General features: G+C 43.0%; 1 protein-coding gene across 3 annotated transcripts in view; it reads left to right on the top strand.

The window, feature by feature from the left end:
- NRG3 (neuregulin 3) overlaps positions 1–19,404 on the top strand; it is a 611,141-nt gene that overhangs the window by 210,511 nt on the left and 381,226 nt on the right. The gene's annotated exons all lie outside the window — the stretch shown is intronic.

The raw sequence follows: 19,404 nt of genomic DNA, 5'->3' as shown, positions 1-19,404 counted from the left end.
TCTGATTCTTGAAAAATCAGATGCCTCCTTGTGTACATTACCAGTCTAGCGGTGCAGGGAGTGGTGGTGGGGTGCTATGGAATGGAGAAAGCGTCCCCATCTTCAAGCCAGAGGGTCAGCCCTTTGAGGCTCCAGAGCTCTCTAGAAAAGGAGGTTAGTCTAGAGCAGAGGCTTTAAAGGCTCACCTGGGGGTGATCCATTGTGCTTTAGCTGCCGGTCTACTGTGTGGTACCTGATGTAGAACAGCCTTATAATATGGGTATTTCTCCTAATAAAAATCCCCCAGCAAGTTTCATATGAGGTGTCTCATGACCCAATGTAATTTGTAGCAAAATCAGGGGTGTGAGTTATTTCCCTGGGATTAATAATTGTTCTCAATGTAATCTTGCCTTCTTGGATAAGATCTGAAGGTAAAGGCTGTAGACTGCAGTTACTGCTGTACACTGTTCTCTACAGCAATGTCTTCCATAATGGCTAACCTGATATCACTTCTTTGTATTTCCTTTCAAATCTCTCCTCAAGACCCACTTCTTCCATGATGCAGTAGTTTAACCCCTTATAGTTTTCCTCTCCAGCCGAGCATATGACTGCATTTGCTCATATTTGCCCAGTTTTACTGTTGCCTCTGCCATTCCTTTGTTGTTGTTTTTGTCAACATGCAGATTGTAAGCTTCTTGGGGCAGGGACCTCCCTTCTTTACTATGTTGCTCTGCAAAGTGCCATGTGAAATGATAGAGGTCTGTAAATGAACAACAGCTTGCGTTTATGAAGGAGTCACCACAACTAAACATATCATTTCACCTTGTGTTTTTCCATGGAATCCTGTGGGCTACCGAATAATCAAGTGAAGTTAAGAAATGCCCATATCCATGTGAACAAACCACTGGAGAAATATTTTTGCAAAGGGTTCGTAACTTGCTTTCTTTTTTGTGTCCTGCCCCTTTTTACAGGATATAGTATTTTCTTTTTCTTGTGTTTATTTTTTTTTTTTTAAGTATTCTTGCAACCCTCCCACTGTTTAACTATATATGTGATTTATCTTTCATTTGGTAGTCTGGTATTAGCTTCTCTTACTGTGCTCAAGTTGGCTACTGCTGACTTTCTTTTTTCATCTAATTAAATGCTCTAATTACATGCTAGATGCTTAACTCTGGCCATTGGCCTTTATTAATACCTCTCAGAACAGATGATTGTTTAGTTACATAAGGAGATGCTGCTGCTGTTGCTGCTTGCTGCTGTGGTGTGTGCATTATCCCCATCAATTGGGGTGAGCTGGGTGGTAGCTTCTCCAGTTAGCAAAAGGCCAGTGATGAGAACAGGATTGTGTGATCTGGGTCAGAGATTTAGCAATTTATTCATCACAATTGCAAAAAGCTGTCCACCACTCACTGTAAATCAGAGGCACTGTGAGAGATGGTAATGCATAATGCCCATTGAGCATCCATGGACGATTCTAATCTGCCTGACCACATTTCTGTTCTGCTTGTGACTTGAGGGAAATCTTAATTACTTTTTGTAATAGAATGCAGACCATATTTGTGTGTGGGGGGGTGTTAGCAACTGGCATTCATCTTACTAATAAGGTTATACAAGCTAAGGAAGCCAAAATGCACTTGTCCCTGGGATCTTTACTAGGAGGAGGCCCTGTGTTCTGGGATGTGTTTTACGTGGTGGTGGGGGTACTCAGTGTGGTACCCTCCAGATATTGTTTGACAACAGCTCCAGCCAGCATGGCTAATGTTCAGGGGTGATAGGAGTTGTAGCCCAACATTTGGAGAGCACCACATTGGTTAGTCATGTTTTCCACATTAGAGCTACCTTTGTTGGCATTAACAATATTTATTGATAAGCCAAGTGAAGTCATGGTCTCTTAGCCAATGACTGGTGCTGGGTCCTGATGAAAAGAAGTGAGATTCACTCAGATTCTGCATTGATTCAGTCCCTGGCTTCCTGAATTTTGTCGGTAGTAAAACTTAGTTTCAGAATTGAGCAAAATGTTTAAAAACATGCTGTCTGGGCTTGGAGCAATCAGCTCAGACATCCTTTCTGGTCAGATTCATGTGGTAGAAGAGAGTTTAAAAAGAGCTCTTTGCTAACCCTTGCTCCCCATATGAGGGATTGTCACCTCAGTATGTCTGGCAAAACAGCTTACTCTGTGGTCTTAACCCCTTGATGCATTAATTAGAGCTAAGCATTCTTGCTTTATGAGGCTGGATTTATCCCACAAGTCCCTTCTCAGGCAAATATGACAATTTTTGCAAATCTTTAAAGCAGGCATAGGCAAACTTGGCCCTCCAGATGTTTTAGGACTACAACTCCCATCATCCCTAGATAATAGGACCAGTGGTCAGGGATGATGGGAGTTGTAGTCCCAAAACATCTGGAGGGCCGAGTTTGCTTTAAACGGAGCAAATAAAGAACTGCTTATATGAAATGTTGGTGTCTCCCTTCAGGATACAGCAATGGGCACACACCATATTCTCCTGTGAAGGTGTATCACTGACCATGAGCTCCTGAGCCCTTCCGTTCATTTCACCATCCTCATTCACACCAGTGTTTTATAGGTGGATGATGATCACAGTAAGAGCATGTATAATTCTCCCTTACCCTTAGGGCAGTTCATATGATCACAAGGCAGGGGGCATGGATAGGACTTTCTTTAAGGACGTCTCTGCTTAGGGAGGCCAGCTGTTGATGTCTTTTAGAATACAGATGTTTCTTTCTGAGAGTCTGGTGGCTGTTACTGGCTTTGGTTGGGTCATATTGGTTGGCTGATAAATTGTGTGGGTTTAAATATTTACAAAAGTTTTGTTTTTTTATATTATTGCTAGCTGTCAAGAACCCATGTTGCCTTGGTAGCATATTAAATATAGTCTATTAAATACCTTCAATTTTAATATAAACTAATGAAAGTGTCATCTGCAGTACTGTGAACTATACAGTAAAAATGAGGATGCTGGAGACTACATTGCTGATGGACTTGCATGGCACCCCCCTAGATTGTAACCAATCATCCTAAATTTGTGCTCAAGCATTTGTGACAGATAAGAGTGTAGAATTTCTAGCAGCAACTGAAATCATTCTTTCATTTATAAACAGCTATTTTAAGGGAAGTTTAAACTTGGCAGTGCTATTATCCTCCATTTCAGTTGCAATGTGGTTTTGGGCTAAACATAGGGAGCAAAATAAGAACAAGTAGGGGGCCCTCCCTCCTTCTATCTCAGCCAATCCTGTATTTCTCAGCCAGAGAGCTTGGCAGAAAAGAGAATAAATGAATAATAATTCACTTCAAAGAGGTTGTATAAGATGAGAGATTTCCAAGTTATTAACGCTGAGAAGTTGATATGAATCAGCTCCAAGGTAGGGCTCTCAAGATCTGTGCCAGATGGACAATGGGAATTGTTTGTTTAAATTCCTTATAATAATCTATCTTCCTAGCTGGCAAGGGAAACTCTGGTGGATGATCTGTCTGATTTAGTGCTTAAGAGCTGCATTAAAGAAGCTTCCCAACAGAGCCGCTGAAAGCTTCTCTCCTCCAAGTGCTGTGCTTCACAGAGTCTCAGTGCCCGAAGCAAGACGAAATCTACGTAAACAAAACCTTCTGGGCCAGGACAGTATCTCTTCTATAGCATGGCTGTTGATGTAACAGAAAGTCCATAGAACCATAGAATTGGAAGGGACCCCAAGGGTCATCTACTCCAACCCCCTGCAATGAAAGAGTCTCAACTAGATCGTACATGACAGGTGGTCATCCAAAGTCTGCTTGAAAGCCTCCAAGGAAGGAGAGTCCACCATCTCTCATGGGAGTCTGTTCCACTCTCAAACAGCTCTTACCACCAGAAAGTTCTTCCTGATGTTGTGCCTCGGTTGTTCTGGGAAGGCTGTTCAACACATGCAAACCATCACTTTAGGTTGCTGACATCGAGTGATGAGCATGCATGTATGAAAATGACCCTTAAGCTTTGTGCAGACTCCCCTCTGAGCAGTAGAAGCTTTGCTTTTTTGTTGCACACCAGGCAACTCCCACATCTTTATTTGCTGAGCCATTTCATTTGCCTACCTTCTGCTTTACAGGAGTGATAAAGGAAAGGAGTCTATTCATCATACACCTTCCAAAAAAGGAAGGTAGAAAAGCAGGTGCTACTTCGCCCTTTGCTTTCCTGCTCCAAAACCAGAAATGAAACAGCAAACATTCAGGCTAGTCTCTCCTCAGTTAGATGGCAATCCTGTTTCAGTAAAGGACTTTTTTCTTCTTACATTTGACACAGACTTTCTAACGTTACTAGAGCAGGATGCATGCAGCAATGTTTTTCTATGCTAAGGTTGTGTCAGAGAGGTCTCAGTTTGACACACTGCCAATGAACTCCAGAACTATGGGCCCTCAGACAAGGCACCCTCCTTCCAAGGCACCTAACCTTGGGTGCTGCATGCAAATGGAATGAACAATGGGCCTTCTGTTGGTTCTGTGGTCCAAACAGCGCCCAAGCTTGCCACCCTCTTACAGATGACAGGCTGGCATGTTCATACAGTACATTTGCCGTGTGCCCTGGAATTATGGGAATACTTATGGGTCTAGACTAAAAGGACAGGGAAAGATTATACAAACCTTGTTCATCAGGGTGTTTGGGTGAGATCCTGTTACCCATGTAACCACCTATGTAATTCCACAATATTGTATCATTTACATGCTTACTCTCACCCCCAATCGCTGCTTTGTTTTAAGTTTTCTGTATCTATTATGATCAATGTATTGAAATAATATACAGAGAGAGAGAGTGTTTTGTCTTTACATATTCGTGGCTGAGATAACACAAGCTCATTTCTTGTTTAATGCATATAAAGTAAGTAGGAGAAACTGGATTCTAATCGCCATCCATATTGTTCATTCTTTTATTTAGATTTATAGACTATCCTATTCCCCGGGAGCCATGGTGGCATTATTTATGCCATTATTTTTGTATCCATTTCACTGCTGTTCTCTGCATTGCCAAACCCGAAAGCTTTTGCTGCCACACAAATGATAAAGAGATAGAAATAATATAATAAAACATGAGGTATGGTGAGTTTATTGCAGTTTTCTGGCAGCACTTAATTAAAATTCTGTTTGCAAGTTGATTGTGATCTGCATTTACTCGGTACAATTCCTTAATACAGTTACAGCTCTGATTGCTGCCTTCACAATGGCCCCAGTATGCACAACAGCATATCCGTAAAAGGAGGAATAGGGGTGTGTGTGTGTGTGTGTGTGAGAGAGAGAGAGAGAGAGAGAGAGAGAATTCAGCACTTTCAGCTCTGTCTTGCAGGCCTGTGGAAAGATGTCAAGTCCCGCAGGGCCCTAGTCTCTTGTGACAGAGCGTTCCACCAGATTGGAGCCACAGCTGAAACAGCCCTGGCTCTGGTTAAGGCCAGCCTAACCTCCCTGTGGCCTGGGACCTCCAAGATGTTTTTGTTTGAAGACCATAAGTTCCTCTGTGGGACATACCAGGAGAGGCGGTCCCATAGGTACGAGAGTCCTAGGCCGTATAGGGCTTTAAGGGTTTAAACCAGCACCTTAAACCTGATCCTGTACTCCACCGGGAGCCAGTGCAGCTGGTATAGCACTGGGTGAATGTGATCACGCAGCGAGGACCCCGTAAGGAGTCTCGCCGTGGCATTCTGCACCCGCTGGAGTTTCTGGGTCAGTCTCAAGGGCAGCCCCACGTAGAGTGAGTTACAATAATCCAGTCTGGAGGTGCCCGTCACATGGATCACAGTGGCTAGGTCAGGGCGAGAGAGGTAAGGAGCTAACTGCTTAGCAACTGAACATAAAAATATTAAAGAACAGCAAAAACAAACAAAACAAACTAACAAAATGAAATGAAAACAAGCAAACAATATCAATACAAAAACTTATACAGAACATATAATAAACAATGTATATCCAATATTTAAGTTCTTCTTTCCTAGTTCCGTGAATTCTTAAGGAGTGCCTGAAAATCAGCTCCTGCGTGGCAGGATGCAGGCCTACTGCTCTTTGCAAAGTTCTTGCATTCTGAAGAGCGTGAGATGAAACAATGAAGCAGAACCCTGGGGCCTCATTTGATTAGCAGGATGTCTGTCATCTTGGTGGGCGGGGCTTTTGTGCTGTGCTCCAGAATCAGCCCCTCCCTTCGGGTGTTCAGGGAAGTTCAGTTGGAGAGGCCAACTGTCCTCCTTGCCTCCTGGTGTTGTTTTAGTTTCTCCTAGCATGTTACTGTGTGACAATTTCCTTTATTACTGAAGCTTTAACATATACATGAGGCGCTTCCTTTGCTGGAAGAAGAGAAACTCTGCTGGAGAATGGTGGAATATCCTAAACTGGGTGAGTGACAGGATATTCCCAGCCTGACAGGAGGATAACATGAGGTGAAACATTTGTAGGTCTGACCCTCAAGCCAGAATTTCTCAACTTTGGGTCTCCAGCTGTTTTTGGACTACAATTCACACCATCCCTGACCGCTGGTCCTGCTAGCTAGGAATGATGGGAGTTGTAGTCCAAAAACAGCTGGGGACCCAAGTTTGGGAAGCCCTGCCTTAAGCCTTTCCTGCTGCCTTTCACTAAGAACCCTAAAACAGGCAGGAGGGGGCTTCCTTTCCCATCTCCTGTTAGAGCAGCAACCTGTGAGCTCAGCCATAATGTATAGAACAGCCTAGTGCCCTCCAGATGTCAGCATCCGACTTCCGTTTGCCCCAGCCAATGTGGCAAATGGTCAAGGACTGTGAGAGTTATGGCCCAGCATCAAGTGGAGGAACAAGGCTTGTACAGAACATCATCCTTCCTGATTAAAATTCTACAGGGAAGAACTTGATTCACAGTAATTCATACTTTTTATATCGAGAGAACTTAGCAGAGAGATATAATTGACCAAGGTATCTTTATTATGTAGCTTTTCTATAGTAGCTCAAGGTCGCTCATACCATAAATTTGAAACAATTCATAGAATTAAACATTTGGGCAGAGCCAGAGGGAAAGAATTTTCAGAATCCAATTTTGTCTTTGTGGGAGCTAAATATAGCAAATACTTTGAAACAAGCATATCAGCCAAATCTTGCCCTGCCATATATATATATATATATATATATTCAGTGTTAGATCTGCATTTTAATATTTATACCAAACATTTAGCATTGGAATCTAGTATGGCTATCTCATTTTGATAACTACTTGTGCTCTGGACCCTTGCCCCCTTGATTGATAAAAAACTAGCAGGGAGGTGACAACTGGCTGGGCCAGGGAGGTGATTAATGCCTGCTTGTGGGAGGGAATGGCCCTTGCCTGCTTGAATGTAAAGGTAAAGGGACCCCTGACCATTAGGTCCAGTCGTGACTGACTCAGGGGTTGCAGCGCTCATCTCGCTTTATTGGCCAAGGGAGGCGGTGTACAGCTTCCAGGTCATGTGGCTGGCATGACTCAGTCACTTCTGGCGAGCCAGAGCAGCGCACAGAAACACCGTCTACCTTCCCGCCAGAGTGGTACCTATTTATCTACTTGCACTTTGACATGCTTTCGAACTGCCAGGTTGGCAGGAGCAGGGACCGAGCAATGGGAGCTCACCCCGTCGTGGGGATTTGAACCGCTGACCTTCTGATCGGCAAGTCCTAGGGTCTGTGGTTTAACCCACAGCACCACCTGCATCCCTCCTGCTTGAAGGAGGCAGTGGTAAAACCATTTCTCAAGAAACTCTCCATGGATTCGTAAGATCTCAGTAACTTCTGGCCAGTTGCCAATCTCCCCTTCTTGGGCAAGGTTGTTGAGTAGGCAGACCAGATCCAGGCACTCGTAGAGGAAACTGATTTTATAGATCCATTTCCATCAGAGTTTAGGCCCAATTTTGACACAAAAACTGCTTTGGTCACCGTGTATGATTACCTCTGTTGGGAGAGAGACAGAGGAAATGTGTCCTTGCTAATTCTCAACCTCTCAGCGGCTTTTGATACCATTGATCATGGTATCCTACTGGAGCAGCTGTCTGAGTTAGAGGTGGGTGGCACTGCTTTGTGGTGGTTCTGGTCCTACTTGGATGGTCGTTTCCAGAGGATGATGCTTTGGGAGTGTTCTTTGGTCCTGTGAAGCCTTCAGTGTGGGATTCCTCAGGGCCTCATTTTATCCCCCATGCTGTTTAACATCTGCATGAAACTGCTGAGTGGGGCCATCTGGAGTTTGGGAATATGTTGTCAGCAATCGTATACTGATTACACACAGCTCTCCTTCTCCTTTACATCTGCATCATATGGGGAACTGTTGTCTTGCCTTGGTAATGAACTGGATGAGAGCCCATGGCTTTGAAAATGGTTCAGAAACTTTAGCTGGTGCAGAATTCAGCGGCCAGGTTGCTCAATGGTGTAATACAGTTTGAGCATATAACACCAACCCTGACCCGACTCCACTGGCAGCTCAATTCAAAGTGCTGGTTTTGACCTAAAGGTAAAGGTAAAGGGACCCCTGACCATTAGGTCCAGTCGTGACTGACTCTGGGGTTGCGGCGCTCATCTCGCTTTATTGGCTGAGGGAGCCAGTGTACAGCTTCCGGGTCATGTGGCCAGCATGACTAAGCCACTTCTGGCGAACTAGAGCAGCACATGGAAACGCTGTTTACCTTCCTGCCGGAGCGGTACCTATTTATCTACTTGCACTTGACGTGCTTTCGAACTGCTAGGTTGGCAGGAGCAGGGACCGAGCAACGGGAGCTCACTCCATCACGGGGATTCGAACCGCCGACCTTCTCAATTCAAAGTGCTGGTTTTGACCTATAAAGCCTTAAATAGCTCAGGACCGCAACACCTCAAGGACTGTGAACCGACCTGGACTCCACAATCAGCATATAAAAGCACCATGAGAATGGGCCTTTTCTGTGGTGGCTCTCCATTTCTGGAATGCTCTCTCCAGGAAGGCTCACCTGTATATATATCTTTAGGCTCCAGGCAAAAACATTCCTCATCTCCCAGGGCTTTGGCAAATTAAAGAATATATAACCTTCTAAACTGTGTATGTGTGGCAGGGGGTGGTAGTTATTGTTTTGGTTTGCTATTATGGTATGTATTTTTGTGTTTTTATATTGTTAGCTGCCCTCAAATAAAGGGTGATATAGAAATTTAACAAATAATAATACTAACTACATCAAACCATATTGATGTTTGCAATTTAGACAAAATCTGATAGTGGTGATGATATGTAAGCAGGCATTTATTTTCTGTGATTTCTTCTAAGGCAAGCCTTTCCAGAGCTTGACTGCATTTCCTATTATTTCCCCCATTTTATATTCCAAATGTTTCATCCCTGTACATTGTTTGTGGTGTGTGTGTGTGTGTGTGTGTGTGTGTGTGTGTGTGTAATTGAGATTCTCCCCATGGGTTCTTGCATACCTAGAATCACAAAGTGATTGTCCAAAATGTGAGATGGGACTGGACTAACCTGTTGGATGGGAGCCACAAGAAAAACACAAATCAGCAGAGTGTCTTGGCACTTAGCCTTACCGACTGATCAGGAAAACAACAACAACAACAACAACAACAACAACAACAACAACAACAACTGTTGTTGTTTTGCTTTCCAGGACAGTTGTTTTGCTTTCCAGGACAGTTGCCATGAAGACAAAGGGCAATGCCATTCCTCTACATACATGCCCCAAGCTGTTTGTGATGGCTCCATTAAAAAAATTGGGGGCTTAGACCTTTGATCTGTCCCTGGACCTGCTGTGGGGTCTGCCCTTTGAACAAGGGGGCATCACTCTGTTATACCAGAGCAAGAGAGCAAATGGCCCTGGCTGGGGTAGAGAGTCAGGTCTGTACTCTTGCCTGCCTCTCATGAACCAGGAAATAGTCACCATAGGTTCATGACAAACACACATGTACAGGATGTTGCATGGTATGTGTGGGTGGGTAGATGGATTGCTGGGCAGATATCTAAGTGTGCTTGAGTGATACCACACCAACATTTTAGACTTGACATGTGGAACATTTGCCAGGAGGGGGGAGGAGTTTCACCACCACAAAGTGAAGCTGGTTACCTGGTGGTGCACATAAAATTATAGCCCTATGAACTGAAACATGTTCAATTACTTTCACGTTTTAATTTCCCCCGAACTATGTTTAGTTGTCACACCTGCCATTGTTATAAGGCCAATTTTGCACGTTGAGAATTCAGATTGAAACACAATGGTTTCACCAAAGCTACGTAGCAGTTCCACTGGATCTCATAGCAACTGAGCTCAGATCTTTAAATTCTCTGTTTCTATCCTCTAGACCACATTGTAGTATGGCTTTTCTAAACGTTACTTGAAGAATTAGTCTCTGTGTTTCCCAACTTACAATTTGCCTGAACAGTCATAATTAAAGGTAATTTCAAAGGCCTCTTTCCTGCTGCCAGTACCATGGGGTCTGAATTGCTAAGCTGAATAGTAGACAGGGATGACATTTTTACCGTGCAAGCAGGAAGAGCAGTAATATCCAATGCATCTTTTTTGCTTTTGTCTGGGAACTTTGCCCACTAAACAAGACATTTGCTGCACCATAGGGCAGACTACCCTGTAAAAATCTTTTAAATGTTCAGAGCATTATAAAGAAATAATAATCATAAAGGCTGGCGAGGAGTGGGAAAACCCAAGAGCTTTTATTACTGCTCCTGGTGAGTTTTAATTCCACCTTCCCCAATTTCAATCCATACTGTTGTGCCTCATTTAGCAAAGCACACTAAGGTTCTGCCCAATCAAAACACCTAGCAGTATCCTTGAACCAGCTCGGCATTGATCTTGTAATGGTTTCAAAAGAGTGGTTACAGTGTGTAATGATCCATGTCAGCCGCATACATATACACAAAACACAGGCACCAGCCAACTGCAGAATGGCAACATGGTGGTGGTGGGGGGGGGGGAAAGAATTAAGGGCTTTCAGATCTCCAGATGCTCAGCTGCTCCAGTAGCCCAAGGCAGAAAAAAATGCTGACACTCCAGCCTTTACAAGGGCAGGGCTTAGGTTAACCCTTTTAAAGCCAAGCCATGACAATATGAATGAATCAACATGGTTTCCTATGGCTGAAGCAAGAGCTACAACAGAGGCTGGGGTTGTGAGGCTCAACAGGATCTACAGTGCCAGGTTTTGTGATATGCTGGGCAGGATAACATCAGTGAGCCCCTCTCATTCTGTTGCAGTCTTGAAGTACTGTTCAGAGGGGGGCGGGGTATGACAGAAGAAGCTGTGCAATCATTTGGCCATGTCACCATGGAATTGAGAGAGTGTCCCAGAAGCAACAACAGTGGCTCTTGACATGTTTGACCCTCAAATTGGTCTGGATCTCAGCAACTGTTCAACGTTCCCAATTGCTAGCACCAGCCATGGCTTCTGATAAACTGGGGAGGCCATGGACCCAAAGTCTGGTCTGACACACTCTCGAGGAACTAGAATTCTCCTGAGAAATATCCATCAAGCTCATTCGGAGAAGCCAGACCCCCAATTCACTACACAAAGCACATTTCCCTTGTGATTTAATTATACATGGGGTGAGAGCTAATTTGCGTGGTGTTTGCCTCTCATGGTCATTGACTTGTCCCCACACTGCCTGGGTACTTAGCACCAGGGCTCTTTTTGAGCCAGAACTCCCTGGGACTCAGTTCCAACACCTCCCAGGTGTACGCCATTGCCATTATAAGAGAATAAGGGAGGCACTCATGGTGAGTTCCGGTACCTCTTTTTCTAGAAAAATAGCACCACCCACACATGCAAATAGCTAACTGGTTGGGGAGACCTCAGTTTGATCTCTTCAGCTGCTCTAAGCTTGAAAACAATATTGGGAACTGCTCCTATCTAGAACAGTGTGGTGGTGGTGGGGAAATATGCCACTAGCAGTGTTCAGCTTGGATGGACTGTCAAAATTCCTTCTGAGAAAAAATGATGATGGCCTTACACACCCTTAGCATTCATGTGACCTCCATGTCATTTGTGTTAATAATAAGGAGAGTGTAATTTCTGGAAACAGGAATGATTTAAGTGAGGATTTACTAGTAAATATGCTTTATTCTCATAAGTAGCTAATAACCACAGCTGTCTCCCTCCTATTGGTAGTTGTAGATATGACAGATCTCATTACTCATTAAATATAAAGGCACAGCATTATAACTAGACTGACATCCACTCCTTTCACTCTCCAATTACTCGACCACAGATTAATTGGAAGTAACACAAATGTTTCTGGCAGCATAAAATGTTGTTGACTCCAAGCTGGCTGTTTCAGATGCCTCGGCACGGAAGCAGAGAAAAGTCATGCATGCTGTTTGGAAGCACCATTTATGGCGTACTGAGGGGCTCACATGCTCTCTGAACAGTCTTGCACTTTGATGAGAAGGCAGTTAAAACTGTAAATAGTATTTAAACCATCTATGCTGCACTGCTGTTCTTGTATTTGGAAAGGACTTAATGCTAGGTGTCTGCATGGCACTTGTAAATAAGAGCTTATCTCTTCTGCTGTGTCTTCTGCTGAAACCATTATTCCTAACAAAGGCATAGGGTGGAGTTCACTGGTTCTGAGAGAAGATTATTCATGCATGATCTAGACTTTTGTGAGAGGGATTTGGAGCCAGATGTCCATGGCACCCAAACCCTCTTGAAGCAGAAGTTGAGGAGGATGTTCTCAGTCTTAAGTATTACCACTGCAGCTGAAGCTGTCCAGGGTGCTACACCCACCACTTCTGCTGGATGTAGTATTTACTACCCTCCCAGCTAGAAGTGTAGCTGGCTTCCTATATCTGCTGTAGACTCAAGTTTCTAGTATCTTCTTCCTGTTGATAACAATGGCATTGCAGAAGAAAAAAGAGGTGTGCATTTAAAAATGAGGTTGTGTGCTCCTATCAAGAGCTCAGGAGATAGGCGCTAGTTCCAGCCCAAACAGAAAGTGTTTTCTTGCTTGTGGCTTAGTGAATTATACATGATGATGGAGAATAAGGATGACATAGGGACACATACATGACTTCCACATTAAGGAAAACCTTCTGGTAGCCCAAATGCTGCATATATTATTCACGAGCATTCATTCTTTCCCTGCTCTGACACCTGCTTTACCACCAAGGTCAGCATGATAGTGAATTAGACCTTGCTCCTTGAAACTAGATTGCAGAGGATAAAAGTAGATTGAATTAGGAACATCTGGTGGTGTCAGATTTCTCTTTAATGTGGTATCCACCTTTTTTCTTTCTGTGGCAACATTGGATACTGTTTGACAGCTAGTATCCAGTTGATGTCAATAGCTGAAAACATCAGACATTCAGCAGTTGATAGAATTTGACAGCCAATGTGTCATAGAATCTAGGAAACCTTTTGCATTCATGTCAATCAAAACAGGTGAATGTTAATATCAAAACATCAATCCTGCATATATATATATATATATATATATATATACACATTTCAAAATTAGCCAAAGTAGAAACTTAGACTTCAGATTATAACAATTTTTCTTGTTTCAATTCGACTCTGGATCTTTCTTTCTTTCTTTTTTTTTTAAAAAAGCGTTTATTAATTTTCCAATTAAAACATCTAATTAACATATCAAATCAAATCCAATGAAAATAAAAAACTAAAATAAAAAAAGTCCAATTGTCTCTGGATCTTTCTAGTATTTGATGAGTTTTTTATTCATGGTCCCTTGATTCTTATTTATCTTTTATTATAATTAACTGGAATATTATGTAAACATTGCTGTTAAAATCTGTTGCTGAATCTCATATCTCCTATTGCACTATGCAGGGTTATGATGGATTACATAAAAGTATTACTGACTGCTGTCCATTAAATTTCACAGTCAAGGAGGAGGGTTTCAAACCTCTTACCTTTCATTTCATTTCTCTTGAAGCAACCTGAACTCCTAATATCACCCCTCCAAATCAGCTTCCCCATTCAGCATTGTCCTCTTCTCCCTTCCCTTCTGAAGCCCTGTTCAACAAATACCTTCTCCGCTCAGGACCTTGGCTTCTAGTTCCATCTTTCCCACCTGGGCTGAGCATGAAGAAACAGGCCTGTGGCAGTGACTTGGGCACAATACACCCAGCAACCATTTGTCTTTGACACCTCGGATCATGAGAAAAAGATAGAATGTGGGGGGGCAGGCTAACGGTTGCTTTTACTGTGTAAAATGTTATGACTGGGCCACAGGAGTAGAGGGGAGAGTGAGCCAAGCAGGAGTTTCAAGGCCTCAGCTGCAGAACACATGAGGTAACATGGGAAGAGAAGGAAGTGCATGGAATAACCTTCTTGGATCAGGGCCTCCCTGAGAGCCAGGAAGGAGTGGAGCTTCCAGCTCCTATACAAGCTCCCACTCTGAGCTGCTTCATTGTTGAAGCAAGCATTCCCTTCCATGCTCTAGCCTGGGAAAATGAATATATACACATTTTATATTTGGACGCATGTTTTATCTATTTGTAGCTGAATCCACTTGGAGAGGATATCTGGAAACACATCTGGCACTGAAGCTTTTGGTCTCTTAGTGCCAGGCAAAGACCTACCTGTTTGCCTCAGTGTTTATAGAATCTTGGGCATTGCTGCGATTTGTGTAGCTAGGACTCAATTTTAGTGTTGTATTTTTGTCTGCTCTTTATAGCTTTACAATTGTTGCTGTTCTAATTATGTTGAAACCCACCCTGGCATCACATGCTGAAGAACATGCTAAAATGCATATGTAAGTAAATAAGTCTGGGGATATATATTTTTTTATCCTTTTCAGCAACTGGTCTACTCACCCCCAATTGTTTGCATAACTTATAAATTTCCTGGGTGCAAGAAAGCTGCATCTTTTAAAACTGTTTTTGGCATAGATAGCTCACTGTAAGCAGATGCTGCGTCTCACCACTTGCATAGAGTTGGCTGCCAAATACAAAGATCATATGCATGGAGGGAGGGAGCAATATTGTGTCAACAGGCTGTGCCCCCAGTCTGTGAACATTCCTTATAATGTGTGTCGAGAACTCTTATGTGTATAGCTGTACCCACGAAGAACTCTCTTTCTCCCAGACGCAAATCCTGGGAAAGTTTTGCTAAAGAGTACTTGGGCTAATTGGCTTTGGAGCTTATTTTTTATTAATGGGTACTATTTTGTTTCATCTGGATTGACTGCAAAGGCTGTCAAGAGTGTTCTACCAGAAGCCGAGATACTGGGAAAATTCTGAAAAATACCATTGGCTGCAGTTACTGCATGTTTTGCTTGTTGGAACTATTTCACATAGTGCAGAAATGAAGAGTCTCCTAATGTTCACTAAGAGTCAGCCATTTATTTTCTGTGATGCTTTTGAAGGGGATCTGCACATATTAAAGTGTGTGCTGAATATCACACATTTGCAGGAACTGCAAGTGTACCACATGCTTTCTGATATAACCATGGCTGCCAGGCATTTGAAAAGTAGCTCAGGGTATCCATGGGCATACTGCATCACCTCTGCAATGCCTGACCTCTCATGCATCATGTTATTCATATATGTATGTATGTATATATGTATTATGAGGCCCTCATGGTCCCTTCCAAGCCTTATGAGGAACGGCTGAAGGAGCTGGGTATGTTTCACCTGGAAAAGAGGAGACTGAGAGGAGAAATGATAGCAACATTCAAATATCTCAAGGGTTGTCACATGGATGAGGGAACAAGCCTGCTCTGGATGGTAGGACTTGAACCAATGGATTCAAATTGCAAGAAAGGAGATTCTGACTAAACATCAGGAAAAAAATTCAGATAGTAAAAGCTGTTTGACAGTGAAACGGTCTCCCCTGGGAAATGGTGGGCTCTCCATCCTTGGAGGTTTTTAAGCAGAGGTTGGATGGCCACCTGTCAAGGATGTTTTAGCTAAGATTCCTGTATTTCAGAAGGTTGGACTAGATGACCCTTGGGGTCCCTTCCAACTCTACAATTCTATGATTCTACAATTCTAACTATACAATACCTCCCAACATTCCTCAGGTGAAAATAGGAATGTTTTTCACTCCTCCCCAACTGACCCTCCTCAACTCCCCATTTTTTTGCCACCACCACCACACCAATAGGACATAGCACACACTTTATCCACAATCCTGAGAAAACTCCTTAATCCTGATTTGATTTGATTCTTTGATAGATTTACAAAAAGAGAAACACATACCAATAAATAAATTTTAGAAAGGGGCAATATTAGACACAGACACACAAAGCATTTTTTAAAAATCAAACTCCTTACATTCCACTCCACTACCTGTTTCTTCCAACCCAGAGCATCCTTGCCCTCTGCCTGCCCTCAGAGCCAGTGTGTCACATGGTGTTGGGCCTCAGTGGCGGCAGCATCTCCTCTTCCTCATTTTCCAGCAGCTGTTCCAAGCTGCCCAAGGGAGGAGGCTGGCAGCAGCGGCCATGAAGAGGCCACAGGATGCTGCCTTGCTGCTGCCACTGCCGCTGCTCAGGACAAGTGGCAGCTCATCTCACTCCCTGAATGGCAGCTCTGCAGCGGGAAGTGGAGGCATTCCGGAATCAAATCAGAAGCCAGGATGACTTTTCATTCTTGGTCTGTCCCTGGAAAACAGGGACACTTGGAGGGTATGCAGTTCTATGATTCTATTCTATGTTTCGAGGCCCCCTCACGCATCATCATGATTTAAAATGTATGTCACACATTCTCTGATACTGAAGAGGTACCTAGAAAGGTGTATGCTTATAAAACCCATCAACAGTGCTATTACAAGTTCCCTGAACTATGCAATGCTCCACTTTAGCAATCTTCTTCTTCTTTGGTGATCACTCGTAGCCGAGTGAGATTGTCTTCCATAAAGACGGTTTTAACAGTGACTGTGGAGGCCAATTCTGGATCCACACGTCCTTCCACAGTGGGGACATTGGTTTCCGGGCAGGAGTTGATCACGGTGTGGATTTGCCAAGCGTGCTTTCCTCTTAGCACGTTTCTCCACTTTAGCAATAAATACAGTGGTACCTCTGGTTAAGAACTTAATTCGTTCTGGAGGTCCGTTCTTAACCTGAAGCTGTTCTTAACCTGAGGTACCACTTTAGCTAATGAGATCTCCCACTGCCGTCACGTGATTTCTTTTCTCATCCTGAAGCAAAGTACTTAACCCGAGGTAATATTTCTGGGTTAGCAGAGTCTGTAACCTGAAGCATCTGTAACCCGAGGTACCACTATAGGAGCTTTGTGAACAGGTGAGGCCCCAGACTTCAAACACCCCAGTTCTATGGATGTTTCCCTGCACCTGGAAATCATGACAGTTGTGTTCAATGAGGCTCACTTCCTGAGCAAGTGTTTCATAGGATCAATGGCCGTAGGTCATATTATGTGGTGAAGTATTTCAAGGCACAGTGAAAAATACTTCACGCCACTCACATGTGAAAGTCAATCCTGTGCTGAGTTTTGTGTTGTGGTCTATTGTTAGGGGCAGTAGCTTCTGAGACATGGTCAATAGGTGTGGATTTTGAGGTACCTCAAGTTATATGTTATTAATGTATTTTATTTCTACCTTCCTTAACAGGCATGGGAAAAGTGGTGGATAATGTTTTAAGTGTGGTGTAGGCAGGGGCTAAAATGATATTATTGGTGGAGAGCCTTCTCCAGGTGGTGCAATCCTGTCACCAACATAATTATGGGTTGTGGAACAATTATGTTATCCTGAAATTGGGGAGGGAAAAATAGTTCTCCTGATGTGATAAACTTTTTCTTTTCTTTTGCCTAGCTTACCTTCAACAGCATTTCATCTAATTTCTTCCCATGGTGTGAATATTAAGACCACACAAATTCCCCTTTTTCCTAGTAAGCCAGCCATGTGTGCATGGTATCATGTTCCTTAAGAAACCCATTAACCCCAATAACTGTTTCAGATATTCCAGTATTTCCCTAGCAATCCTAATTTTAGTTTAGTGGCTTCTCTCTCTCAGGCTGAGCATCTGGTAAACCATAAGCAGATAGAACAATGCTGTTTGCTTTGTGAATTAGGTACTGTGGCTTCCAAACGCTGTGGAGGCAAGCATCTGTATTTTGTCTTCTGCTCTCTGTGTGAAGCAGCACTGTGGCAAATCAGTCTCTTGTATGCATAATTTAACATTAGAAGGCCTATATCTAGCTACAAGCAAATTGATACCTCCAAGGAGTGCAATTTGCATATGGGTTTCAGACCATCTTGTGTCCCTCATGCCCTACATAATTTCCCTTTCCCTCGTAATTGTTGTTTTCCACAAAAACGAGCCAATTATTCTACTGTTCTGTGGGAAGTTTTATAACCTAATCCCCTCTCCTCTGCATGAGAGCCGCAAGATGCAAGGTCCTGTCTAGCGATTCCTATCCCACTGTGCCCTTCACAGCCCTTGCTGTTTCTGCTCCTTCCTTCCAAATTCTTAACCCCCACAGCCCCTACTGCTGCATCTGTTCTAACAGCCCCTGTTGCTTGTTCCCATGACTTCCTGGGACCACCTTTTCAAGGCAGTGTGCTGCTCCCATTCCTTCTGCCCTTCCTCTTTCTGCTAAAAACACATTTTACAATTTTACAATTTTACAATTTTACAATTTTACAATTTTACAATTTTACAATTTTACAATTTTACAATTTTACAATTTTACAATTTTACAATTTTTATGAGGTTGCTCCCCAAGATGGCCTCCTTGTGGCAACTGGCCCTTTGGTCAAAATGGCACCTTGTGGGCCAAACAGAGAGATCTGGTGGTCCTAATTATGACCAGGGGCTAAAGGTTCCCCACTCCTATTCCGCACATTATGGAGGGAATGTTGTTGTTGTTGTTGTCATGTGTAAACATAGTGTGTGGTGTCCCTTAACAAAAGCACGCAATTGGAAAGGAAGCAGAATAGCACAATCTTGTGCCTTACATGCAAATGAGGGTTTTTCTTGCCCTTTTAATATTGATTCACAGTCTGAACTTCTTACCAGAAGTTGTGATTGTGGCCTCTATATTAAATAGTTTTAAGGGAAAGACTGGAGAAATTCCTGGAAGGCAGGCCTGTTAAAGCTATTAGCTATGATCCTAAGTGGAACTTCCATGATCAGAGGGCACACAAGATAGTATCAGAAACTGGGGATAAACAACAGGAGATGTGCTGCTTGAGAGCTTTCAGAGACATCTGAGTGGTTGCTTGCTCTTAGCAAGAGAATGCTGTGCTAGATGTCTGCTCTTCTGACTTTTCTGCGCAGTAAGTAACTTCTCTGAAGCAAGTGATCAGATACAAAAAAGTAAATCCCAGAAGCATTGTATTACTTTTCTGATACTTCAAAACAAAGGGTGGGGGGGTTAAATGAGAGAACTTGAGAAAGTGTTTTATAATATTTCTTCTTTGAACTGAATTTTCTGGGAAAGATATATGTTGGCATTTCCAAGAATACATTAATAACCATTTAAGTTACATAATAGTTGCTTGAGCAGATGAATGGTT

This window comes from Podarcis pityusensis (assembly GCF_964106645.2).
Source record: "Podarcis pityusensis genome assembly, chromosome: 5".
Lineage (NCBI taxonomy): Eukaryota > Metazoa > Chordata > Lepidosauria > Squamata > Lacertidae > Podarcis > Podarcis pityusensis.
Note: the sequence above shows the minus strand (reverse complement) of the source record. Positions and strands in the feature narration are given on the sequence as shown.